The following is a 22,378-nucleotide window of genomic DNA, read 5'->3' as shown; positions in this document are numbered from 1 at the left end:
ATGTATTGTCGGAACTATTTACCATTACATTTTCATAACGAATACTCCAAAACGAATTACCAAAAATTATGTCTACACTAGATTATATATATTTTTCAATTTAAATTTTCGATTTTGAGACTTGCGTATTTAATCAGATCCTTAAGCCATTTAAGAGCGAATTGTTTTATTTCGAGATTGGAATAAAGTGCCATCTGAGTACATACTTCGTTCGTATACATTCAGACGACTTTGCTTTAAAGTTTTTAAGGGCTATGAGTATACGAATTTTGGGAAAAGCAAAAGGAAAAAGTTGCATTGGACAGAGATGCACACAACAAAAAAACAGTTCTTGAGTTATGTGCGATCTTGCGTGCGCAACTTTGTTTTACACATATCTGTGACGGGCGCCTTGATGCTGTCACACAAAATTGTAGGGTATGGGTGCGTTCCAAAACGTCAACATACAAAGCATCAGTTTCTTTTGTTTCTAAACTGCACTAGAAGAAAAAGTCTAACTTGCGCAACCTAGTAGAAGACAGCATCTAACCGTGGTGGCGCACATTTGGCATTACAATCTATTGAGGTTTAGGAATAAAAGACACTGATACTTTGTGAACCGGGCGAAATATTTGGACGGTTCGGTTCAGCGGTTCGAACCATTGTTGCACTTTTGGATTGGTTCGTCAAAGCGGTTTTTTGCTCTTGAACCGGTGGTTCGGTTCGGTTCAACGGTTCGGAAATACAAAAAATATAACGCGTGTCGATGAAAGGTCTTTGTTACAAGCGCATCTAAGCAACGTGGTTAGTTGGTCTAATGCAAACTATATGCCACAAAACCTTAAAATATGTAAAGTTATGTGTTTCTCTCGAAGGGCAGTTCAACCAACTGTTTATTCAATATCAAATTAAAATCTGGAGCAGGCATACAATTTTGTCGATCTTGGTATCACAATGGATTCCAAACTCAATTTCAACCTTCATATTAATGTTACAGTCAATAAAGCCAAAGGCGTTTTTGCATTTGTAAAGCGATAGTCAAAAGAGTTCAAAGACCCTTATGTTACAAAAGCTCTTTTTACCAGTTTAGTTAGACCTATACTAGAATACGGATCTATTGTCTGTAATCCCCGCTACCAAGTTCATGCAGAAAGGATTGAATCAGTTCAAAAACAATACTTGCTTTTTGCATTGCGTGATTTTAACTGGGATTAAGACTACAATCTCCTTCCTTACACTAGTCGTGTAAAGCTCATAAATTTGCCTACACTCGCAAGTCGTAGAGAAATGCTAGGTATAATATTTATCGTAAAATTAATGACAGGCTTGAATAATAGCCCAGCCCTTCTGGCTGAGGTAAATTTTAATATTCCCTGTCGAGTGTCAAGACACTTTTGACCTCTGTTTTTGAAGCCATGCAAAACTAGTTTTGAACTAAAGAAATCATTCCGATGTTTACGTCATTCCAGCGCGTTTTAAATATCGGACTCGATTTTTACTATAAGGAAAACTATCATTTCCACTCTGAATTGTTGAAATACTTTAGCATATCCCATCAGCTAATGAATTTGGTTCAGTAGCTGAATAGTTGATCAAATGAGATAGGTTGCCATTACATTTGATATTGGCCCATGGAAAACAAACATGGTATGTATTAACATATTTAACAAAACGAAAAAAGGGGTAAATTTATCTAATGAAAATTGGTTGAAACGAACTTTTAAACCTTTATGAAAAGTGGTTCGGTTTTCCGTTCGGATCCAACATTTGTGGAAAATTTCGTTTCGGTTAATGTTAAGTATGTTTACTTGTTCTCATTTTCGTTATTGGTGTTTCCGACAGGGTAGGAGTGTGATGTAATGTGGAACGATTTTCCGTCATCCCTTGTCAAATTTGGTTTGGAGACAAACCGGTTTCGGCGTTGTGCCATCTTCAGTGTAATTTTTCGTTCTGAATAGTTTCTGTTTGTCTGTCACTATTTATAGCCGTGTAAAATGGTCGTTGGTTCATAGTTAGGTATGTCTCAGCGGATTATATTCTTTCGTTCAACCAGTAGTTTCAGTTCTGTGTGTACATCCTCAGGTAGAAATTAGTTGCTCTCTTTTTTGACAAATTGTTGCATGGATTCGCAGGTAGGTAAAAATCAGTTATTTGCTTTCTCTTTGTTTCTGTAGTTTGGACCTGCATTTCATTGTTTATGGTAGTTGCAGGGTTTCTGTTTTGTTTTGCGTATAGTAGCATGAGTGGTTCGAATAATATATCAGATGCGGTGTTTATTTGCTCATTTATTATTTTTCCGACGAACGTCTTTTGTTTGTATATCTCCGTATTCTCTAATACGTTTAGGCGTTGTCCTTTGTGCTGTACATGGAGAACTATGGCTGTCTTTCCTGTTTTCATTGGCGTACAATGGTTTTCTGTCATGAGGTTTGCGAAGTTCGATTCCGGGGTGGTAGAAGGTTTTAGCATTTTTTTGTTGTAGTCCCTTATATGTTCACGATATCTTGTTTTTATCTTGCGCCCTGTTTGTCGTATGTAACTATGTTGACATTCGCAAGTCAACTTATATACACCTTGCTTGTCTAGTGGGTCTTCCTCGTTTGCACTATTTCGTAGTATCCTCCCCACATTGTCCTTCGTTCTAAATTCTGTATTAATGTTATACTTTTGGAATACCTTAGCCAATTCATATAAACAAAGACATGCACAACGCCGAAACCGGTTTGTCTCCAAACCATATTTGACAAGGGATGACGGAAAATCGTTCCACATTACATCATGTTTACTTGTCCTCACATTTTAAGAGATAATCGTTATATGTGACCTGGTCTACGGAAAGGGGGCTGTGTCAAAAAATCAATTTTCACTTTTTGGTTGATTCGGATGGAAGATGAGATGCTTTTTCACGTGGTGAAAAGCAGAAAATCCTAACTTGCTTAGAAATGTACTAAAAATGTAGAGAAAGAAGAGTAAAAATACGACAAAATATAATTTATTGGTAATGAACAAAATACATTGAATTATAAGCTATAAAGACATGATTATACACTAGAAAAACGTATTATGGGCCAAAAATAATAATGCTGAGTAATTTATGTATTTTTCTTTGTTGTTGTTGTTGTCCAGCTCCTCCTTTATATCAACAACATACAGGTCCATCTTAACAAAAGTTTGTTCGGTATCATCTTCTGCCTGAGATACACATACTTCGTCTTCATCATCATCGCTCTCTTCATAGTTTTCATCATCGTTTTCATCATCCTTTTCATGGAAATATTGTCCGTATACGGCACTGAACTCCTCATCAACACTCATGTTTCATTTCATGCGAAATGCGAAGACGATAATCAACAGAAACAGTAAACGTCACTTCTTCAGTGTTACTTTTTTAAATGTTCCACACTAGCAACTTACACGATGAACTATAATAATATTCCGACCAACAACAACACTTACTGGACCAACAACAACACTTACTGGACCAACAACAACACTTACTGGACGTCCCGCGCGGAGAACAATTAACGAGATAATGAGAAACTGACGAAACGAGTTGCTTACTTTTAACAGCTTTTTCACAGAAAACTAGTTTTCGCACGTAAGCTCCCTTTTCGTAGACCAGGTCACATATATATCTATATCTATACTAATTATATAAAGAGAAGTTCTTTATTTTGTAACAGGTAATCAAGCGAACGGCTGGTCCGATTTTCATGAAATTTTGTATATAAATAGCTTTCAGTAGACACCCTGTTTAAGGCCAAAAGAATTTACTTTTTCCGGTAGGTGGACCAGGGACCGATATATTCGAAAAAATCGAATTATGGTCCGATTTGCTAAAAAATTGGTACGTAGGTAGCTTTTTACCTAAATTAGCATATATAATCCGTTTTTCCGCGAAATGCACCAGGGGCCCGATCTATTCGAAAAAATCGTATTTATAGTCCGATTTGCTTAAAATTTGGTATGTAGGTAGATTTTCGCCTGGATAAGCTTATAGGATCCTGTCTTCCAATTTTCATGCAATTTCGAATATAAATAGCTTTGGGCAACCACCATATTAAGGGGCGAATTCGTCACTAGGCAAGTTTTTGTGCGACAATCAGAAACAACGGATACAGCCAAAATATAATAATAATATATAATATATATATACTAATAAATATTTAAAAAAGCCGTTTTTTAGTGTTCGCGAAGCTCGAGAACGGCTGAACCGATTTTTTTAAACTTCAGACACCTGCCGCACGTGTCGCAAGGATAGTTTTAGGCTAAAACAATTGTCTATATGTAAAGGACACCTTCAATACAAACCGAATTTTTTCATTCTGCATATCTTGGTATGGAGATATACGCAATCAACCCCATACTCTTGGAGAAAAATTGGAGCTACTGCTAAAGGGGCGTGACACCTCGCATACAAACCAAATTTTTCATACCACGTATCTCTGGAAGTGTTCATGGTAGAGTTATGGAAGTTGGAATGGAGATATACGAAATCAATCGCATACTCTTGGAGAAAAATTGAAGTTATTGTAAAAGGGGGCGTGCCACCTCCGATACAAACCAAATTTTTCATACTGCATATCTTTGGAAGTGTTCATGGTAGAGTTCTGGAACTTAGTATGGAGATATACGAAAACTTGAAGCTATTGTAAAATGGTGCGTGGCACCTCCCATACAAACCGAGTTTTTCATACAGCATATCTCTGGAAATGTCCATGGTAGAGTGTTAGAACTTCGTATGGAGATATGTATGTATATGAAATCAAGGCCGTACTCATGGAGAAAATGGGGGCTATTTGAAAGAGAGGCGTGAGGCCTACAAACGTAAAGACTTTTAGCTGTTTTTGAATGTATTTATAATTCTTATGTAGTGGTGTTTGTGGGTGGAATCCTCCTAAATGGTTGTTCGGATTTTAACGAAATATTTTGTCTGTGTTTGAGTGGATCTCTGGATGGTTTAGTTTCACAATTTAATCCGTCAGTTTGCGCTGTAGTTGAGTTATTCCTAAAAATTTTATTTATGATCCAATTTGGCTAATATTTTAAATATGTATTGGTAACGGTAAGAGCAATAATATTGCAAAAACGTGCCGTGAAGGTCAGATTAAATCGACCTGTTGCACCATTGAGTATATCGAACTCTCCTGTGTTACGATTGGACCAATGGATGTGATTTTCCAATATTATTATGCGTTCAAGCTTTTAAGGTATTTCGCTAATTTTTCATTTTTTCATTCCATTTTCAGTTCATTTTTTATTAGTAAGATATTCGCTTTATTCCTCTCATCTCACCATTTCAAAATCTTAATAGAAAAAACTCTTTCTATGAATGTCGAAGTTGCAGGAATAGAGAGCATAAACGAAATAATTTTAAGTAAATTTGGCAAATCTTTCTAAGTATTTTTAAAAATGTTGTAATTTTTGTTCTGTGGACCCTTTGTTTTATAATTGGAGAAATATAGTATTTTTGCATAATATTTTTTTTCCAACAGTACGCTGACCCAAAAAATAGTACAATACTATATATTATAGTACGGTTGGCAACCTTACCTACCTCCCATATAACGGTAGTTTTCAGATATACGAAAACTGCGATATTTTAGTAACTACTGAAGATTATTCACTCAAAATTGATATTTACAATAAGTTTTAGACAAAAATAAGAATATTATAAATTTTTGCAAAATGGGCGTAGCCACGCCCACTTATGGTTACATGTGTATATCCACCAATTTCTCCCAAACTTGGCACAGTTGTTGGCCTTGGTACAACATACTAAATGGCGGAACATTTTTAAAATCGGACAATAACCACGTGCACATCCCATATAACGGTAATTTAGAGAAATTCGAAATCTTCGATAAATCAGTAAATACTAGAGCTAATTCATTCAAAATTGAGGCTTGCAACAATTCTTTACCAAGAATTACGTGTATGATAGAATTTTGGAAAATGGGCGTGACACCGCCCACTTATGATCACATACATATATGTATCTCGGTAACCGTTCTACTAATTTCTACCAAACTCGGTATGGTTACTGTGCTTGCCACATAGAAGCAAAACGTTTAAAATTATTGAAATCAGACTAAAATTACGGCCACTTTTCATATAACGGTAGATTTCAGAAATGCTTAAAACTTCTATATTTCGAGATTTAAGGAGACTAATTTAATCAAAATTGATACTAACAATAATCCCTTGAAAAGAAGAAACATAATTTGGAATTTTGGAAAATGAGCGTGATACCGTCCACATATGACTATATAAGTTTATTTCATTTCATTTCTGATAAACAAAAAATTTTCAGGTAAAAGTGTCACCGTTTTTCGCGCCTTTTCATGTATTATCTTTAACTGCATCTACAGGCTATACTTAGTAAATTTTTTATGTAAAATACTTCCAGATAGTTGCTCCTCCATACTCAAGTGCAATGTAATTGAAAAATATATTAAGGAACCGTCATAAAATTAGGACTATTTAGGGATTTTTATCTTTTTGATATTTTCTTCCCCAACTTTGACTATGTCAGGTGAAAAAAAAAATGTACTGAGCTATAACTTTACATTACATAAAAAATTGCTCATTTAATAAAGATTTCAGAAAGGTGCCACTCTTACTGTTTAGAATAGAAAAAAAGTTATAGCCGCTTTTGTGGGCAAAGGACTGAGACACGCTAGAATGTATTTAATAGATTTAAATTTAAGTTGTTCTTGTTACCTACCAACGACATGCCAAATAGTACAAAGGTACATTATTACCTGCTCCTGACATTATTTTATGTTACGTACCGGAAGATCGACCTATCTCGGCAGCCAGTTCGAAAACGCCCTATCTCAAAAAGCTTTTCAACAACGCACTATTTCAGAATTTTATTGAAAAACACCCTATCTCAAAATTTGGTTGAAGAACGCCCTATCTCACTTCCAAATATATAGAAATTATCCTGAAATGGGGCGTTTTTGAATCGGCATTTGAGATAGGGCGTTTTTGAAACGAATTTTGAAATAGGACGTTCTTGCACTCAGCAGTCGATATCGTCACAATGCAAAAAAGACGCAACAGCAAGGTAATTGAAATGGAAAAAGTCCTGACTAATATTTTTTATTTATTTTCATAAAATTATATGGGAGTTATAATTCGATGATATCAATCAAAAACTGAATTTTGAATTTTTTACTTGTTACGACCTTTTGTATTTCAGCGACGATTGTTAGGCCTTTTTGCACTTCAGGTGATGATATACAAGCCACGCACATATGAATCACATGCACGTGCTAATTGAATAAGATTCTTGCGAAAATAAATCCCTCGCCCACCTGACCATGCCAAAGCATTGAACACGGTTACTCATCACGGCTTTAAACATTCTCATTGTCTAGACGTCGCAGTCTGTATAATCATTCTAAAGATCCAAACACCACCAGACAATTTGTCTGCATTGATCCCACAATGTAGAATGTATGTATGTTTATGTGTACAGTTGCGTTAGGTTGGTTGTTATGTGCCCTCAAGTCTGCTTTATACATAGTGGGTATGTGAGATTTACATAAACGGTAATTAGTAAAGTCATAAAGTTTTAATAGCTAAACGTTTACCCTCGTTGGCATATTTTCGCTTACTTTTGCAGAAACTGCCGTCTAAAATTTTGGTGCGACAGAAGCATCTAATCGAAGCTTTCAACACAACACGCCCATCGCTAAGTGCGGCCGATATGGCCAAGTATCAAAAGACGTAAGTTTCTTATTCCACTTTATGAATATGTATGTAAGTACATACATATGTATGTATGTATAATTGTAGTATGCACATCCAAATATATTTTCATATGATTTGTGCTTTTTATTTTGCAGTTACGCGCGATTTACGAATAAAGAACGTGGGGCAGCCCGGGACTTTGTGGCTAAGCGTGCTACGCTGGCATAATAGTTCGAAATTATTTTAGTTTTGAATTTTACCAATTTTATGAATTTTAATTTTATTTTTATATTGATACGACGTATTTACATTTAAATACGTAAACAAACATGTAAAGAATGGTGTGGTATTACATGCTTATGTATATATGTATGTATGCATAAGTATACATACAAACATGTGGTATAGTCTGTTTTGTTATTTTTTTGAATTTGGCGAATAAATACGAAATGAATTTTTAATAACGTAAAACGCATGCTTATGTAGATTAACTAATGGCAAAGGGTTGCCAAATGTCGACAGCGTTGCCAGCATAAAATCGGCAAAGGTAGGTATGTATTCACATATTGTAATAAAATAACAAATACTATGTCGTAACTTTTCGTTTGACATAAATATTTTAATATTTCACATATGTACATAAATTTTTGATAATTTAATTAAGTTCGATTTTACAAACAGGTGGCCAAACAAATTGAGAATTGGTTGGGTCCTGTAGTTGTTCTCCATACAAATTTTTGAATGTGCAAATTTTTATTCACCAGTCGCCTATAATATCTTTTGCTACCACCCAAGCTATGGCTTATTTTACATGTGTGGAAAACTAGAAAAATGCAAGAACTTTCTGGAAGGTTTAAACTAAAAATAAGAATGACAACGAAGAGGAAGAAGCACTGCGGAAATTTATTAAAATCAAGCTGGCTAAAATCCGACCGGATTTCGATTATAGAAGATTTTTTTTTTTAAATTTTTGCAATCAAATTTAATAGTATATAATTAGTATTTAAGAGTTAAAAATTTATATATTTTTCATTATGAAAAGAAGCCATTCCGCATTACCGGCCAAGAACCCATTTGTATTTTCAAAATAAATGCTACCCGATGCACTAAACACACTTTTTGAGTTCACTTAGGAAGGTGGTTCGCAGAGATAATTCTTTGCAAAAGTAAACAAATATGAGAATTCTTTGCGACTATAATGATAATAGATTAGTGCTTACACATTTGTTAGTGTTTGGCCGGGCTTCTCTTCTGATTTGTGGCGTGCGCATTGATGTTGTCAAACAAGGGGAGGGACCTAAGTTTAACGCCGACTCCGAAGGGCGATTGAATTTTTATGAGAAGCTGTTTTCATTACAGAAATAAATACACTCAGAGGTTTGCCATTGCCCGCCGAGGGGCGACCGCTATTAGCAAACAATTTTTTTTTTTTTTTTTTTTTTTTATCTTGGGTTGAACCGGGCTTGAACCCAGGCCTGCGGAATGTTGGCGTGCACTGTTAACCGCTACACCACAGCGGTCGTCTGACGGACGAAGTAGGGTTGCCAACATTTTGTAAGATATTTATAGTACTTAAAAAAAAACTGAAAAAATATAGTACACTTTAAATACCCTGCAAACTTTTGCGGACCATGTTGCCTCACGCCATTAGTACTTTAACTAGGAAGAATGACCATGGTTACGGCACTAGTGTCAGCGTTATGCAGGAAAAAACTGAGGCTGGTGGCACGGCACACCTGGTAACATGTAATGCTAAATCAGACCAGGTCGAATTATGAAAGCTAACTGCGTATGTACATATGTACATACATGTACTTCGTAATTTGACAAAAAACGAAATTCCATGAAAGTGTCCAGTTAGTCCATTGCGAAATTCTTTTAATGATTCGGTGATGTAAATGAGTTCAAGCCAAGCGTTAACTCGTGCGGCAAACAAATTTAAGTATTAAAATAAAATGCAGTGCAGTAAACGTCATTTGGAATGATTATTTAACAAGTAAGAAAGTCTAAGTTCGGGCGGAGCCGAACATTAAATACCCGGCGCAAGTATTAAATATATGTTTTTCACTTTTCCGCAAGCTACCGCTACATGGTAAGCCGGGGTGTATCAATGTTGAGTAAGTTAGCGTCCTTAAATTTCGAAATATTGAAATTTCAAGCATTTCTGAAATGTATTGTTATATGAAAAGCGGCCGTAATTTTAGGCCGATTTCAATAATTTTCAACGTTTTCCTTTTATGTGGCAAGCACAATAAAAATACCGAGTTTTGTACAAATTGGTAGAACGGTTACCGAGATACATACATATATGTGATCATAAGAGGGCGGTGCCTCGCCCATTTTCCAAAATTTTATCATAAACGTATTTCTTGGTAAAGAATTGTTGCAAGCGTCAATTTTAAATAAATTAGCTTTAATATTTACTGATTTATCGACGATCTCGTATTTCTCTAAATTACCCTTATATGGAATGTGGGCGCGGTTATTGTCCGATTTTAAACATTTTCGGCCATTTGGTATGCTGTACCAAGGCCAACAACTGTGCCAAGTTTGGAAGAAATCGGTGCAGCGGTTGGCCATTTTTCAAAAATTTATAATATTCTTATTTTTCGTCTCAAAGTTATTATAAATATCAATTTTGAGTGAATAATCTTCAGTAGTTACTAAAATATCGCAGTTTTCGTATTTCTGAAAATTACCGTTATATGCGAGCCAAGAACTTGTGTGAGCAAATCCAATTTTTGGCAGCCAATGTCAGTTACGTGGTTTCGCAGAATGACGATACGCGGTTTTGTACTTTAAACGACGTATTGTTTTTGCTTCAAGTGATAGCGATATGAATGACGCCACTTATGAACTGCGGTTAAAGAATAGCGAAAATGTGAATTAATTTTTTTGTTACTACACTGTACTGTGTGTACAATCTCTTGGCGTGTAGAAAAAATGTCATGTCTAATATCCCAAGGGCTTATGATAAAGTTATTCGCTGAAAATTTTGCAAACATTTTTGGCGAAATGAAGTAGAGCGAATATTTAGTTCAATGAATATAATCAAAACTAAGCAAAGAAATCAAATGTGCGTTAAAACGTTAAACGCTATTTTATATATATAAGATACGGTTTAAAATGTGAAGAAAAATGCTGCCATAATTTTACTGTAGATGACGATCTCTTAAAATTAATGAATTCAGGTGATATATACAATAGTGATTCATTTGATGATGAGGAATATACACTCGATATAAATTAATGGTGTTAACTAGTCTTTCGTTTCTTGCGATTTATTTAAATAAAGCATGTGAATTTTCACTAAAACATTTTAGCCGTTTTTTGCCAGAGTCTATGTGAAATTTCACTAAAACATTTTAGCTCTATGTGTACATACATACATATATTTTATCGGCACGATGCATTTCGTTTGTTGTTTCGTCTGTAACTACTAAACTACTGTAGTGTACTATCGCCAAAGTGAACATAGCCGTTTTGTTTTCGTATTGTACTGAACTGTTAAAGTAATAAACGAAACGAAATAGTAACGTACAATATAGTTTATTTTCGTACCCTGTTACAGACAAACTAATGCAGAATGCCTAGATAAGTAGATACTTATTTATATTAAATTGGAATCAGAAATGGTCTTAAAAGATTAAAATTAATTAAAATTTTTATAAACCAGTTTTTATACATACATATGTATCTATGTATTTAGGTATTTACTCTTGTACTTCACTTCATTGACTGACTTCAACTTCGCTGCAAATTGAACAAAGCAAAACATGATTTTTATGCGAGACAAATTTCCACAGAAAGTAACGGGAGAAAAAGAATTTTTGGATATTCATTCTATTTTTCAGCTGACTACGATGCTGCATTCTACTTTGCATTCCCTGAAATGAAGAAAAGAAGCGAAACAAATAAAATATTGTAGGACATTCTACTTTACATCACCGGCAATGCCTAAAAGAAGCGAAAAAATTCGAAGGCATTATAACGCTATACCTTCCAGAACACGTTACCACTAAAAGCGATTACCGATTTTTTGCTGGGCAATAATTCCCATTACTTGGGCATTAAAAAGCAGTTTCAGAAGTGAACTAGTGTCATTTTATTAAGTTAAAGTTTGTAAATATTTTAAAATAACTAAATATACCTAGCATCACTGTAATTTAAAAATAAAATTTAAGTGGATACATAATTTTAAGAATGAAATCCATAGCCGCTGCGTTATTGCTTGAAGAGAAGAACGAGTCCCAGATTGCTGATGCGGAAGTTGAGAGGCGGAGATTTAGGGACATGTTTGATCTTTTTCAGATGAGTGAAGAGTCATAAGGAATTCATCTTGAACTGTATTACTCATCGCTTAAAGACAGTGAAATTATAAACGTTGTTTGAGCACTCCACAAAATTTGCATTTACTACAGTGGAAGATTTGAACGCAAATGAATCCCATTTTGTAAGCCGTCAGGAGGAGGGGAAGATTAAAGCTTATCTTTCCATAGCAAATCGAATTCGAGGCACCATACGCACCTCTTTTAGTAAAAACGAGTGCAATAATAAAAGGATCTTTTTTATGTAACTTCACATTTTATGTATGTATGTATCTATGTGCATACATCTATTAATTTTGTATAAAAAGAATAAATTGCATTCAGTGCATTCCAGTCTTATTTATAGATAATGTAAACAAAAACGCCTGGACTTCCACTTTGTAAACGTCGACATCCCTTTTGGTTGCCATTATTTGAGCCAATTTTTCGTATTGCCCGTATTACCGCTCGCGAAAACACAGAAATCGAGAAAATTCATTTTCTATGGCTTACAATCATGCACAGTATATTTTACTTAAATTTTTTATAAAATTTTATTATTTAAACCCACGAAAATAACAATTGAAACGTTCTCCGTCAACAAATTTGCAACTTAGAAAAACGGAACTACGATCGAAATGTAGAATAGGTATAATCGTAAATTTCGAAGATTGATCGAAAGGAAACGGAACGCAGAATACCAAAGCTGCCAAACGGAGAAAATTTCGATTCGAGTCGAAATGCAGAATAGGGCTGATTGTTTTTTCTAAACGGTTATAATGACAGCAGTGAATAATTGGAAAGGAGGGGAGGGGGGCGGGGCGGCGCGCGAACGCGGACCGCCGCGACGCTGGGCACTTTCAAAATTGCAGACTTACAAATCCGTCCACTTAACTTGTTCATGTACTACTTTTTGTCAAATGTAGCTGGGTGGCTACCTACATACATATGTGCACTATTTGGCTTTATTACTCGATTGTTAAGTTTAAAAATTGGTCTCATTGCTCAATGAGAAATGAAATAAAGCAAGTTTGTGTTAGTTCACATTCAATTGGGAAATAACACAAATTTGCGTTATTGGCGTTTGTGTTATTTTCGATAGTATCGATAATCATGCACTGTCGATAGTCAGCACCATCTATAGTTGCGATGGTGATGCACCATCGATACAATCGATAGTTTGCCACCACTATTTGAAAGAATAAAAAACCCTTAGGAAAGTGTCACACGATTGGTACATTTGTACAGATTTGTACATTTTTTATATGGGGCTATTGGTACAAAGTAAACAAAAAATGGGGCGACAATTTTTTTGTAGTCACACGATTGGTACTATACAGCAAAGTTCTATTGAAAAATTTTAACAAATTGTTTTCCGTGACTGGGATAAAGAAAAATATTTATGCATTCACACGATCGGTATACGATTTGCACTAAATTTTGGGCAAATCCCTAATCGTGTGACACTGCCTAAAAAAGTATCTTTCCAACGGAGTTTTTAGTTTCAAAATCGTAGATATAAAGGTAGTCAGAGATGAATGTTAATATAAAAAATTAGTTTTTGACAACATTAAAATTAGACAACAGTAAAAAGGAGCACGCGATTTGATAGCTTCTGAAAAACATTTCAAATAGAAATGGAATGATTTATTTGTTATATCAGTGCAGAGACTATATGGAAGTATCAAGACACATACTTAAAATTTAAATTAATCAACCGCGAAATTACAACTTATTCACTTTTATATAACTTCTGTTTCAAATCAAAGCTCTTTCCATTTCCTACATACACAGTATATAAATAAGTTACTATTGGTCCATTAATATAACATCAGTGTATGCGTAGATATCGGTATAAAGGTTTTCAGCTATATATATATTTACGTCAGTATGTGTTTCGTCTGTTATTTGCTACCTCAATCACATTTCAATTAAATGCGCATCGCTGCTTTTAATGATTACGCCGGCGGAGGTTGTCATTTTTTTTTGTCTGCACTGTTCTTGTAAAGGCATCATTGCTCCGCTGCAAAAACAGCGCCTTTCTTTCTTCCTTTCTCTTTTTGTTCCGTTTACACATTGGATTTGTTTGACTCTTTGTTATTACTGAAACAGGTATTCCTTGTACACACAAATGTATATTGGCTCAAACATTGTTAACCCTCTACGAACATTTCCATTCCAAGCGCTACATTGCGACATAACTACATACATATGTACATACTAGGAATGTTAATCCCGGGATCCCGGTCTTTTTTAAGTCCCGAAAGTCCCGGGATTATTTGCCTAGAATCCCGGGACTTTCGGGATTCGTAATTGACACTGGTGGCAATAAAAAACGCTTTATGTTGACCAGTTTTGGCTATATATTTCTTTTGTTTATTTAATAATTAACATTTTTTTTAATGTGTAGCTCAATATACATACAATACCTTACGGCGGTAAATTTTGCACAAAAAAAATCAATATATTCGCAAAACCAAGGGCCAAATATTTAAAAATTGCGTTCTTAATTTTTCTCTCTGACGTCAGGATTTTTTAAAAGAACTTTGAAATTTAAAAGATATGAGTAGTTCAAAAAATGATTTAAAAATTTCAGTGCAATATACATATGTACTTAAAAAACCAGTATGGGTATCAAATCGTATCAAATGAAAGAGAAGATTCTGTAGAGTTAAAACACATTACATTTTTTGGTGCGTAAGGGAGAGGTAGGTATTAAAAATACCCTTTTAAGGACTAACTTTATTAGCTTAAAAAAATAAAATATGATGATAAAATATATGAACCCAAAAAAAAAAAATTATCTGATTTGGTACCCATATTTTTGTTTTACATTGCACCGAATTTTTTAAAATAAATTTTGGAATTAACATATCTTTGAAATAAAGTCCTTTTAAAGAAATCATGAGTCAGAGAAATGCCCATTTATGTGCAGTTAATTATGTGTAATATGAGGTAGACTTCTATAAAAAATTTTAATTTTAAATAAAAAAGGAATATAGACAAAACTGTTCGAATTAACGCGCTTCATTTACTTCTGCCACTAGTATTATAAACTTCTTTCAACCAGAAAATAAATTTGTTGACTTATTTTTTTTTTGGATCGGGCTTTTTTCGACATACCTTAAATTACTTTGTCAGATATGTACACGCTAAAGTATTATTAAATGCATATAAATTTAATTACTGTTTCGTTTTGTTATTTATGAAATAATTTTCACGTTAAATAAAAAATTACGTTCCAAACCCGTTTACTTATTATTTTTATATAGTAGGAGAGCTTCTCAAACCATATTGATGCAATTTTTTCATGTTAAGTCGTTAAAAAATAATAAATATCTAAATCCCGAGACTGATCCCTGGATCCCGGGATCGAACCAACGACATCCCGAAAATCCCGGGATCGTAAAAATCGAAAAAACTAACATCCCTAATACATACATGTGTATATAGATATACATCCTTATATGTATATTATACATGCAAGACGTTATGTATGCAAACATATTCAGTTGCGAGTAAAATAATAGCAGTAAAATTCAAAGCGAAGCTGCTGGTAACTTATGTTTATTTACTTATTGATGATAATTTTCGTTTAAAATATGGGTCGATCTGTATCAGATACCACATAATCAACAGTTTCAAAGTTTGCACAAAGTTCACAAAAATTGATTAAACTTAAAAAAATGTTCATCAAGATTTCGATTTTTTAAATTAGATTTCTTAGAAAGATTTTGGGTATGCAGTTTTGTAGCCCATTCAATTTTGTCGTAGATATACTCAACATCTTTCTAAGAAATCTAATTTAAAAAATCGAAATCGAAATCGAGCAAGCTTTGAAACTTTTCTTTGTTTGGTTTATGAAACAGATCGACCCATATTTTAAACGAAAACAAGTAAGAAATCCTAAGTTCGGGCGGAGCCGAACATTAAATACCCGGCGCAATTATTAAGTATAGGTTTTTTCACCTTTCCGAAACATACCGCTAGATGGTAAGCCGGGGTGTATCTATTTTGAGTAAATTAGCGTCCTTAAATTTCGAAATATTGCAGTTTCAAGAATTTTTGAAATTTACCCTTATATGAAAAGCGGCCGTAATTTTGGTCCGGTTTCAATAATTTTCAACGTTTTCCTTTTATGTGGCAAGCTTAATAAAAATACCGAGTTTGGTACAAATTGGTAGAACGGTTACCGATATACATATATGTGATCATAAGTGGGCGGTGCCACGCCCATTTTCCAAAATTTTACCATAAACGTATTTCTTGGTAAAGAATTGTTGCAAGCATCAATTTTGAATAAATTAGCTTTAATATTTACTGATTTATCGAAGATTTTGTATTTCTTTAAATTACCGTTATATGGGATGTGGGCGTGGTTATCGTCCGATTTTTTAAAATTTCGGCCATTTAGTATGCCGTACCAAGGCCAACAACTGAGCCAAGTTTGGAAGAAATTGGTGCAGCGGTTACCAAGATATGCACATGTAACCATAAATTTATAAAAATTTATAATATTCTTATTTTTCGTCTGAAAATTATTGTAAATGTCAATTTTGAGTGAATTATCTTCAGTAGTTACTAAAATATCGCAGTTTTCGTATTTCTGGAAATTACCGTATATGGGAAGTGGGCGGGGTTACAGTCCGATTTCGCCCATTTTTAATACCAACCTACCTTGGATTAATTGAAACCTACATACCAAATTTCGTTGAGATATCTTAATTTTTGCTCGAGTTATCGTGTACACGGACGGACGGACAGACAGGCATGGCTTAATCGATTTCTCTTTTCATTCTGAGCACTTATGTATACATTTGTCTATATCTATCTCGATTCGTTTTGGCTGTTACAAACAACCGTTATGTGAACAAAATTAATATACCCTTGTGCACAAGTACGTGGGGTATAATTGTTAACAATAAATAAATAAACATAAGTTACCAGCAGCATCGCTTTGAATTTTACTGCTATTATTTTATTCGCAACTGTATATGGGTAATTTCCAAGTATACATGGAAAGTATTATTTATATATATTTTTTAAGATTGGTAAATTTATCGTCAGATACAACCATAAAGGTGGTTAGTTCTAAGTACGTACTGTCAATTTTTGGGATATTGAAAAAAGTTCTAGAATATATCGACTACTGAGTGGAAGATCGACTTATCTCGGTAGCCAGAACGCTTATTTCAAAATTTTATTGAAAAACACATTATCTCAGAATTTGGTTGAAGAACGCCCTATCTCACTTCAAAATGTATTGAAAATGTGCTGAGATAGGGCGTTTTTTAACCGAATTCTGAAATAGTGCGTTCTTGAAAAGTTTTTTGAGATAGGGGATTTTCGAACTGGCTGCTGAGATAGGTCGATCTTCCACTCAGGAGTCGATATGCACATAATTAGGAGTCTAAAATAACTTGTATGTGGCATAGTGGCTACTTCCAGAACCAAGAGCTAATGTAAATATGAAGTAATTATGCGCCTGGAGGACTCATTTCGTATAACCCAGAACAGAGATAAATAATGAGTTAAGTTACTTGTAAAGGTTATCATAGAAATAAACATAGTCCTTTGTTAAAATCATGACGATATTTAAAAGGAATTGACCACCATGCAAGAAATCAAATGCCACAGACCGAGAAATTTTCTGAAATCGAAAGTTGGAAAAAGCCTGATGTTAAATGCGTTTTTTTTTTTAACTTTTAATTGCAAAGCGCAATTAAGCTGTTGTTAAAAAAAAATTAATTGCAATTAAATCAATTGTTGAGTTCCTACAGGACTATACAGTAGGAATTTTTAAACGTTAATTTTTAATGAAATTCACAAACCAATTAATGTCATAAGTTAACTATTATCTGGGAATCCTTCCAAACTATATGTTTAATGATGAATAGTATTAAACACAGACAATTAATTGCAAATGATTACAAGAAAGTTCTTCTTCTTCTTTTTTGGCACTGTAACCGCCTAAACGATTTTGGCGGAGTTCAGCAAAGCACGCCAGTCGTTTCTCTTCTGTGCCAACTGACGCCAATTGGAAACGTCAAGTGAAGCCAAGTCCTTCTCCACCTGATCTTTCCATAGCAGTGGGGGCCTCCCTCTTCCTCTGCTACCACCAGCGGGTTCGAGTTGAATACTTTCAGAGCTGGAGGGTCGGTGTCCATTCGAACGACATGGCCAAGCCAGCGGAGCCCCTGTATTTTAATTCGCTGCACTATGTCCATGTCGTTGTAAAGCTCATACATCTTATCGTTCCATCGTTTGCGGTACTCGCCGTCGCCAACGCGTGAATGCCCGTAAATCTTCCGCAAAATCTTTCTCTCGAATACTCAAAGAGCCGCCTTATCGGATGTTGTCATTGTCCATGCTTCTGCGCCATATACCAGCACGGGCATGATGAGTGACTTATAGAGCGTGGTTTTCGTACGACGAGGGAGGACTTTACTCCTGAATTGCCTACTCAGTCCAAAGTAGCACTTGTTGGCAAGAGTGATTCTGCGTTGGATTTCAATGCTGACATTATTATCGGTGTAAATACTGGTTCCCAAGTAAACGAAATTCTCTACTTTCTCGAAATTATAGCTGTCAACAGTGACGTGGGTGCCAAGGCGCGAATGTGCTGACTGTTTGTTTGATGACAGGAGATACTTCGTCTTGTCCTCGTTTACCACCAGACCCATTCGCTTTGCTTCCTTATCCAACTTGGAAAATGCAGAACAGACTTCGCGGTTTTTAATACCGATGATATCGATGTCCCAAGACAGCCGTTTCTACGTACCGGAATGATTGGGGTTTTACCCGACCAAGGGCTGTTGTTTCGGCGACCTAACCCCGCTTAGATCGGCGATACCCCTCAATCATTGTTCGTCCATGGAGCAACTCCTTGCAGCCGGATTGCTCCGCATTCTTCTTCTCCGGGCGGGCGTAGAGCCCAACCCCAGACCAGCAACGTATTTCTGCTGTGTTTGCCAGAATCGACTCCATCCAAATTGCACTTCGGTTAGGTGCAATTCATGCAACGGATGGAGTCACCTAAGAACCTGCTCTGGTCTTAGGTGTCATCGGGAGTGGACCACAAGCTATGTGGCTCCCTGCTGCTCAAGCCAAACGGCACAATCAGCCGCTCGCGCAATGCACCCAACACCCGAAGAGCCTGCACGGCTCCGAGAAGCTCCTCTGGGCAGCAGAAAACCTACCAACCAGTGCCCCCCGCCGGGGGCGCCGCCTACAATGTGCTCCGTAAAGATCGCGAGCGAGATAATGGTCGCGGACTAGCGTTCATCTTACACCACACAGTGCAGTATCGGCTTATCGAAGAAGACATCGACCCGAGGGACACCACCCTAAAATGTCAGGGAATAGCTGTCCGGTCAGGCGATGTAGAGCTCGAAATATTCAACGTCTATATACCCCCTGTCACCTGCTGCCCGGCAGGATATCACCCTGACTTAGGTGCGCTACTCAGAGGTGGCACGCAAGTCTGGCCAATGATCGTAGGGGAAATCTTTTGGCGGAGCAGATAGACGATTCGACATTCTGCACTATGAACGACGACTCCCCCACCAGGATTATGGGTAGCTGCAGCAGCTCGCCAGACCTCACAATTGCTAGCGCTGGTTTGATCAATAGCATATCATGGCGACCTATGCTAACACTAGCATCAGACCACCTAACCATAATCATCTCGATCAATAAGCCCACCGACTTTGCTCCCGCGGACCACCGAACCTACATCAACTTTAACAAAGCTGATTGGGCCGGCTTCGCGGAAGTTACCGAGAGCAGCTTCGCCGCCCTTCCCACACCCACAAACATACATACTGGCGAACGGCATTTCCGCAGGGTAGTCATTGTCGCAGCGGCTCGCTTCACCCCTGCCGGATGTTTCGCGGAAGTCCGCCCAAATTTCCCGGCCGAAGCAGCTGTACTAGCAAATGAGCGTGAGGTCGACCCCGGGGACCCTCGTCTGAGGGACCTTAATTTGGAGATTCGGCAACTGGTAAATCAGCATAAGAGGAAAAAGTAGGAGGAGCACTTGAAGGCCTGTGAGTAAGCTGTGGTCAACCGTGAAGTCCTTGTCTCTCTCTCTCTCTCGAAGGTCGCGCTTCGTCGGACCCGAAGAAATGCGCAGCCTACTTTAGTAGGTAATTCACACTGCATCCTTCGGTAGACGTCAAACATCGAGTGACCAGGAGGCTGCACAAGCTGCCAAAACACAGTGAACCACTTGTTTTCACCAGCTGTGAAGTTAAGGGGGCCATCGGGAAGGCGAAAGCCTCCAAAGCCATTGGACCTGAAGGAATCTGTATGCTGATGCTAAAACATTTAGGGCCTAAGGTAGTAGCTTACCTAACGGAGGTCCTCAACCTGTCTATGGCCACTCTCATGATTCCTGATGTGTGGGAATCAGGGAGAGTGGTCCCACTGCTGAAACCGGGGAAGCCCGCCAACAAAGGAGACTCTCATCGCCCGATAACGCTCCTTTCCCCGGTCGCGAAGACACTTGAGGCCTTACTACTCCCATACTTCACCTGCCACCTGACCCCAGCGAAGCACCAGCACGGATTTCGTAAAGGGCACAGCACAACAACAGCACTTAACGCCATAAACACCCAAATAACTCGTGGCCTAAATCGAAACCGCCCCTGTGAGAGAACGGTCCTAGTAGCGCTGGTCTTGTCAAAGGCGTTTGACACCGTCTGCCATTCCACGCTACTAGAAGACATCGAGGCCTGCTCACTCCCACAGGGACTGAAGCGATGGTCGGCGAATTATATGAGTGGACGACAGTCGTCAGTAATCTTCCGAGATCAAACCTCGAAACCAAGAAGGATTAAACAAGGGGTTCCACAAGGTGGTGTTCTCTCCCCCTACTATTTAACTTCTATATATCGAAGCTTCCTCAACCACCTGAAGGAGTTTCCCTGATCTCATACGCTGACGATTTCTCGATTTTGGCGTCCGGGAATGGAATAGATGACCTCTGCTCAAAAGTAAACGACTATCCCTCCAGCCTTTCTCGCTTCTTCACTGCAAGGAGCCTAACACTCTCCCCAACGAAATCAACGGCGACCCTCTTCACCACCTGGACGAAGGAGGTCAGGCTAGAATTAGGTATACACGTCGATGGCACACCAATACCGACTGTAAATAACCCGACAATTTTAGGGGTCACCTTCGATAGCCTGCTATCCTACTCCACGCACACAACCGCAGTTGTCAATAAAGTACAGAGCCGCAACAAGGTCCTCAAGTCGCTCGCCGGCAGCACTTGGGGCAAAGACAAAGAAACGTTGCTGGCAACATACAAGGCAATTGGCCGGCCGGCAGTCCAACAATACGTAGACCAACCACTGGATCCGACGACATACAGACGAGCCATTAACGACATCCATAGAGAATCAGTCACCACCTACCTCGACTCTCGACCTATGAATCCGTTATAGGAGCCCAATCACCACCTGTAGGAGAGCCGGAGCTGAAATTGCCAAGAGAGACCCGCCTTACCCTAGCTCAATTATGGTCTAGATACTGTAGCCGCCTCAACAGCTACCTGTCCCCAATATCCCCAATGAGTGCCCGGCATGTGGAGAATCCCGTCACGACACCAACCACCTCTTTACATGCCAGCTCAATCCGACTCAGCTAACACCCCTCGCCCTCAGGTCCGAACCCATTGAAATAGCAGGTTTCCTGGGCCTCCCGTTAGTTGAGCTTGACGAAAATGATTGAACATAGACCTGAAAAAAGCGGGGCTTAGTAGTGCCGCTACAACAACAACAACAACAACATGTCATCGGCATAAGCCAGCAATTGCACGCTCTTGTAGTAGATTGTTCCTGAGCGGTTGAGTTCTGCAGCTCTTATTATCTTCTCCAACATCAGATTAAAGAAGTCACATGAAAGGGGTCGCCCTGTCTGAAACCCCGTTTGGTGAAGAACGGCTTGGAGAGGTCTTTCCCAATTCTGACGGAGCTGGTGGTATTGCTCAACGTCATTTTAGACAGCCGTATGAGTTTTGAGGGGATACCAAATTCAGACATCGCGGCGTATAGGCAACTCCTTTTAGTGCTGTCAAAAGCGGCTTTAAAGTCGACAAATAGGTGGTGAGTGTCGATCCTTTTCTCGCGGGTCTTTTCCAAGATTCGGCGTATTGTGAATACCTGGTCTATGGTGGATTTTCCAGGTCTAAAGCCACACTCATAGTTGCCAACTTGGTGCTTTAAGCACTAGATTTAGTGGTTTTTGGAAATTAGAACGCAAAAAAATATGGTTTAGTGCCTAGTGCCGTTTTTAGTGCTTTTTTTCTGAACTCATATTTCTCATGCAAATGAAATATTTTGAAATATCTAAAGCTGTGGCAGCACTAAATTAACAAGAATCAATAA

General features: G+C 37.4%; 1 long non-coding RNA gene across 2 annotated transcripts; it reads left to right on the top strand.

Annotated features, from left to right (window-relative positions):
* Positions 1–6,860: 6,860 nt before the first annotated feature.
* On the top strand, positions 6,861–8,157 carry LOC118739830. 2 transcript variants are annotated; one of them, XR_004993063.1, is made up of 3 exons: positions 6,861–7,516; positions 7,613–7,716; positions 7,836–8,157. It is a non-coding gene; the product is annotated as an uncharacterized LOC118739830 (long non-coding RNA). The 2 variants fall into 2 exon arrangements; XR_004993062.1 differs by having other exon boundaries at positions 6,862–7,538.
* Positions 8,158–22,378: the final 14,221 nt, after the last annotated feature.

The sequence above is a fragment of the Rhagoletis pomonella genome, unplaced genomic scaffold (assembly GCF_013731165.1).
Source record: "Rhagoletis pomonella isolate Grant_MI unplaced genomic scaffold, Rhpom_1.0 Rhpom_scaffold_00005, whole genome shotgun sequence".
Lineage (NCBI taxonomy): Eukaryota > Metazoa > Arthropoda > Insecta > Diptera > Tephritidae > Rhagoletis > Rhagoletis pomonella.
This window is presented reverse-complemented; position numbering and strand designations above follow the sequence as displayed.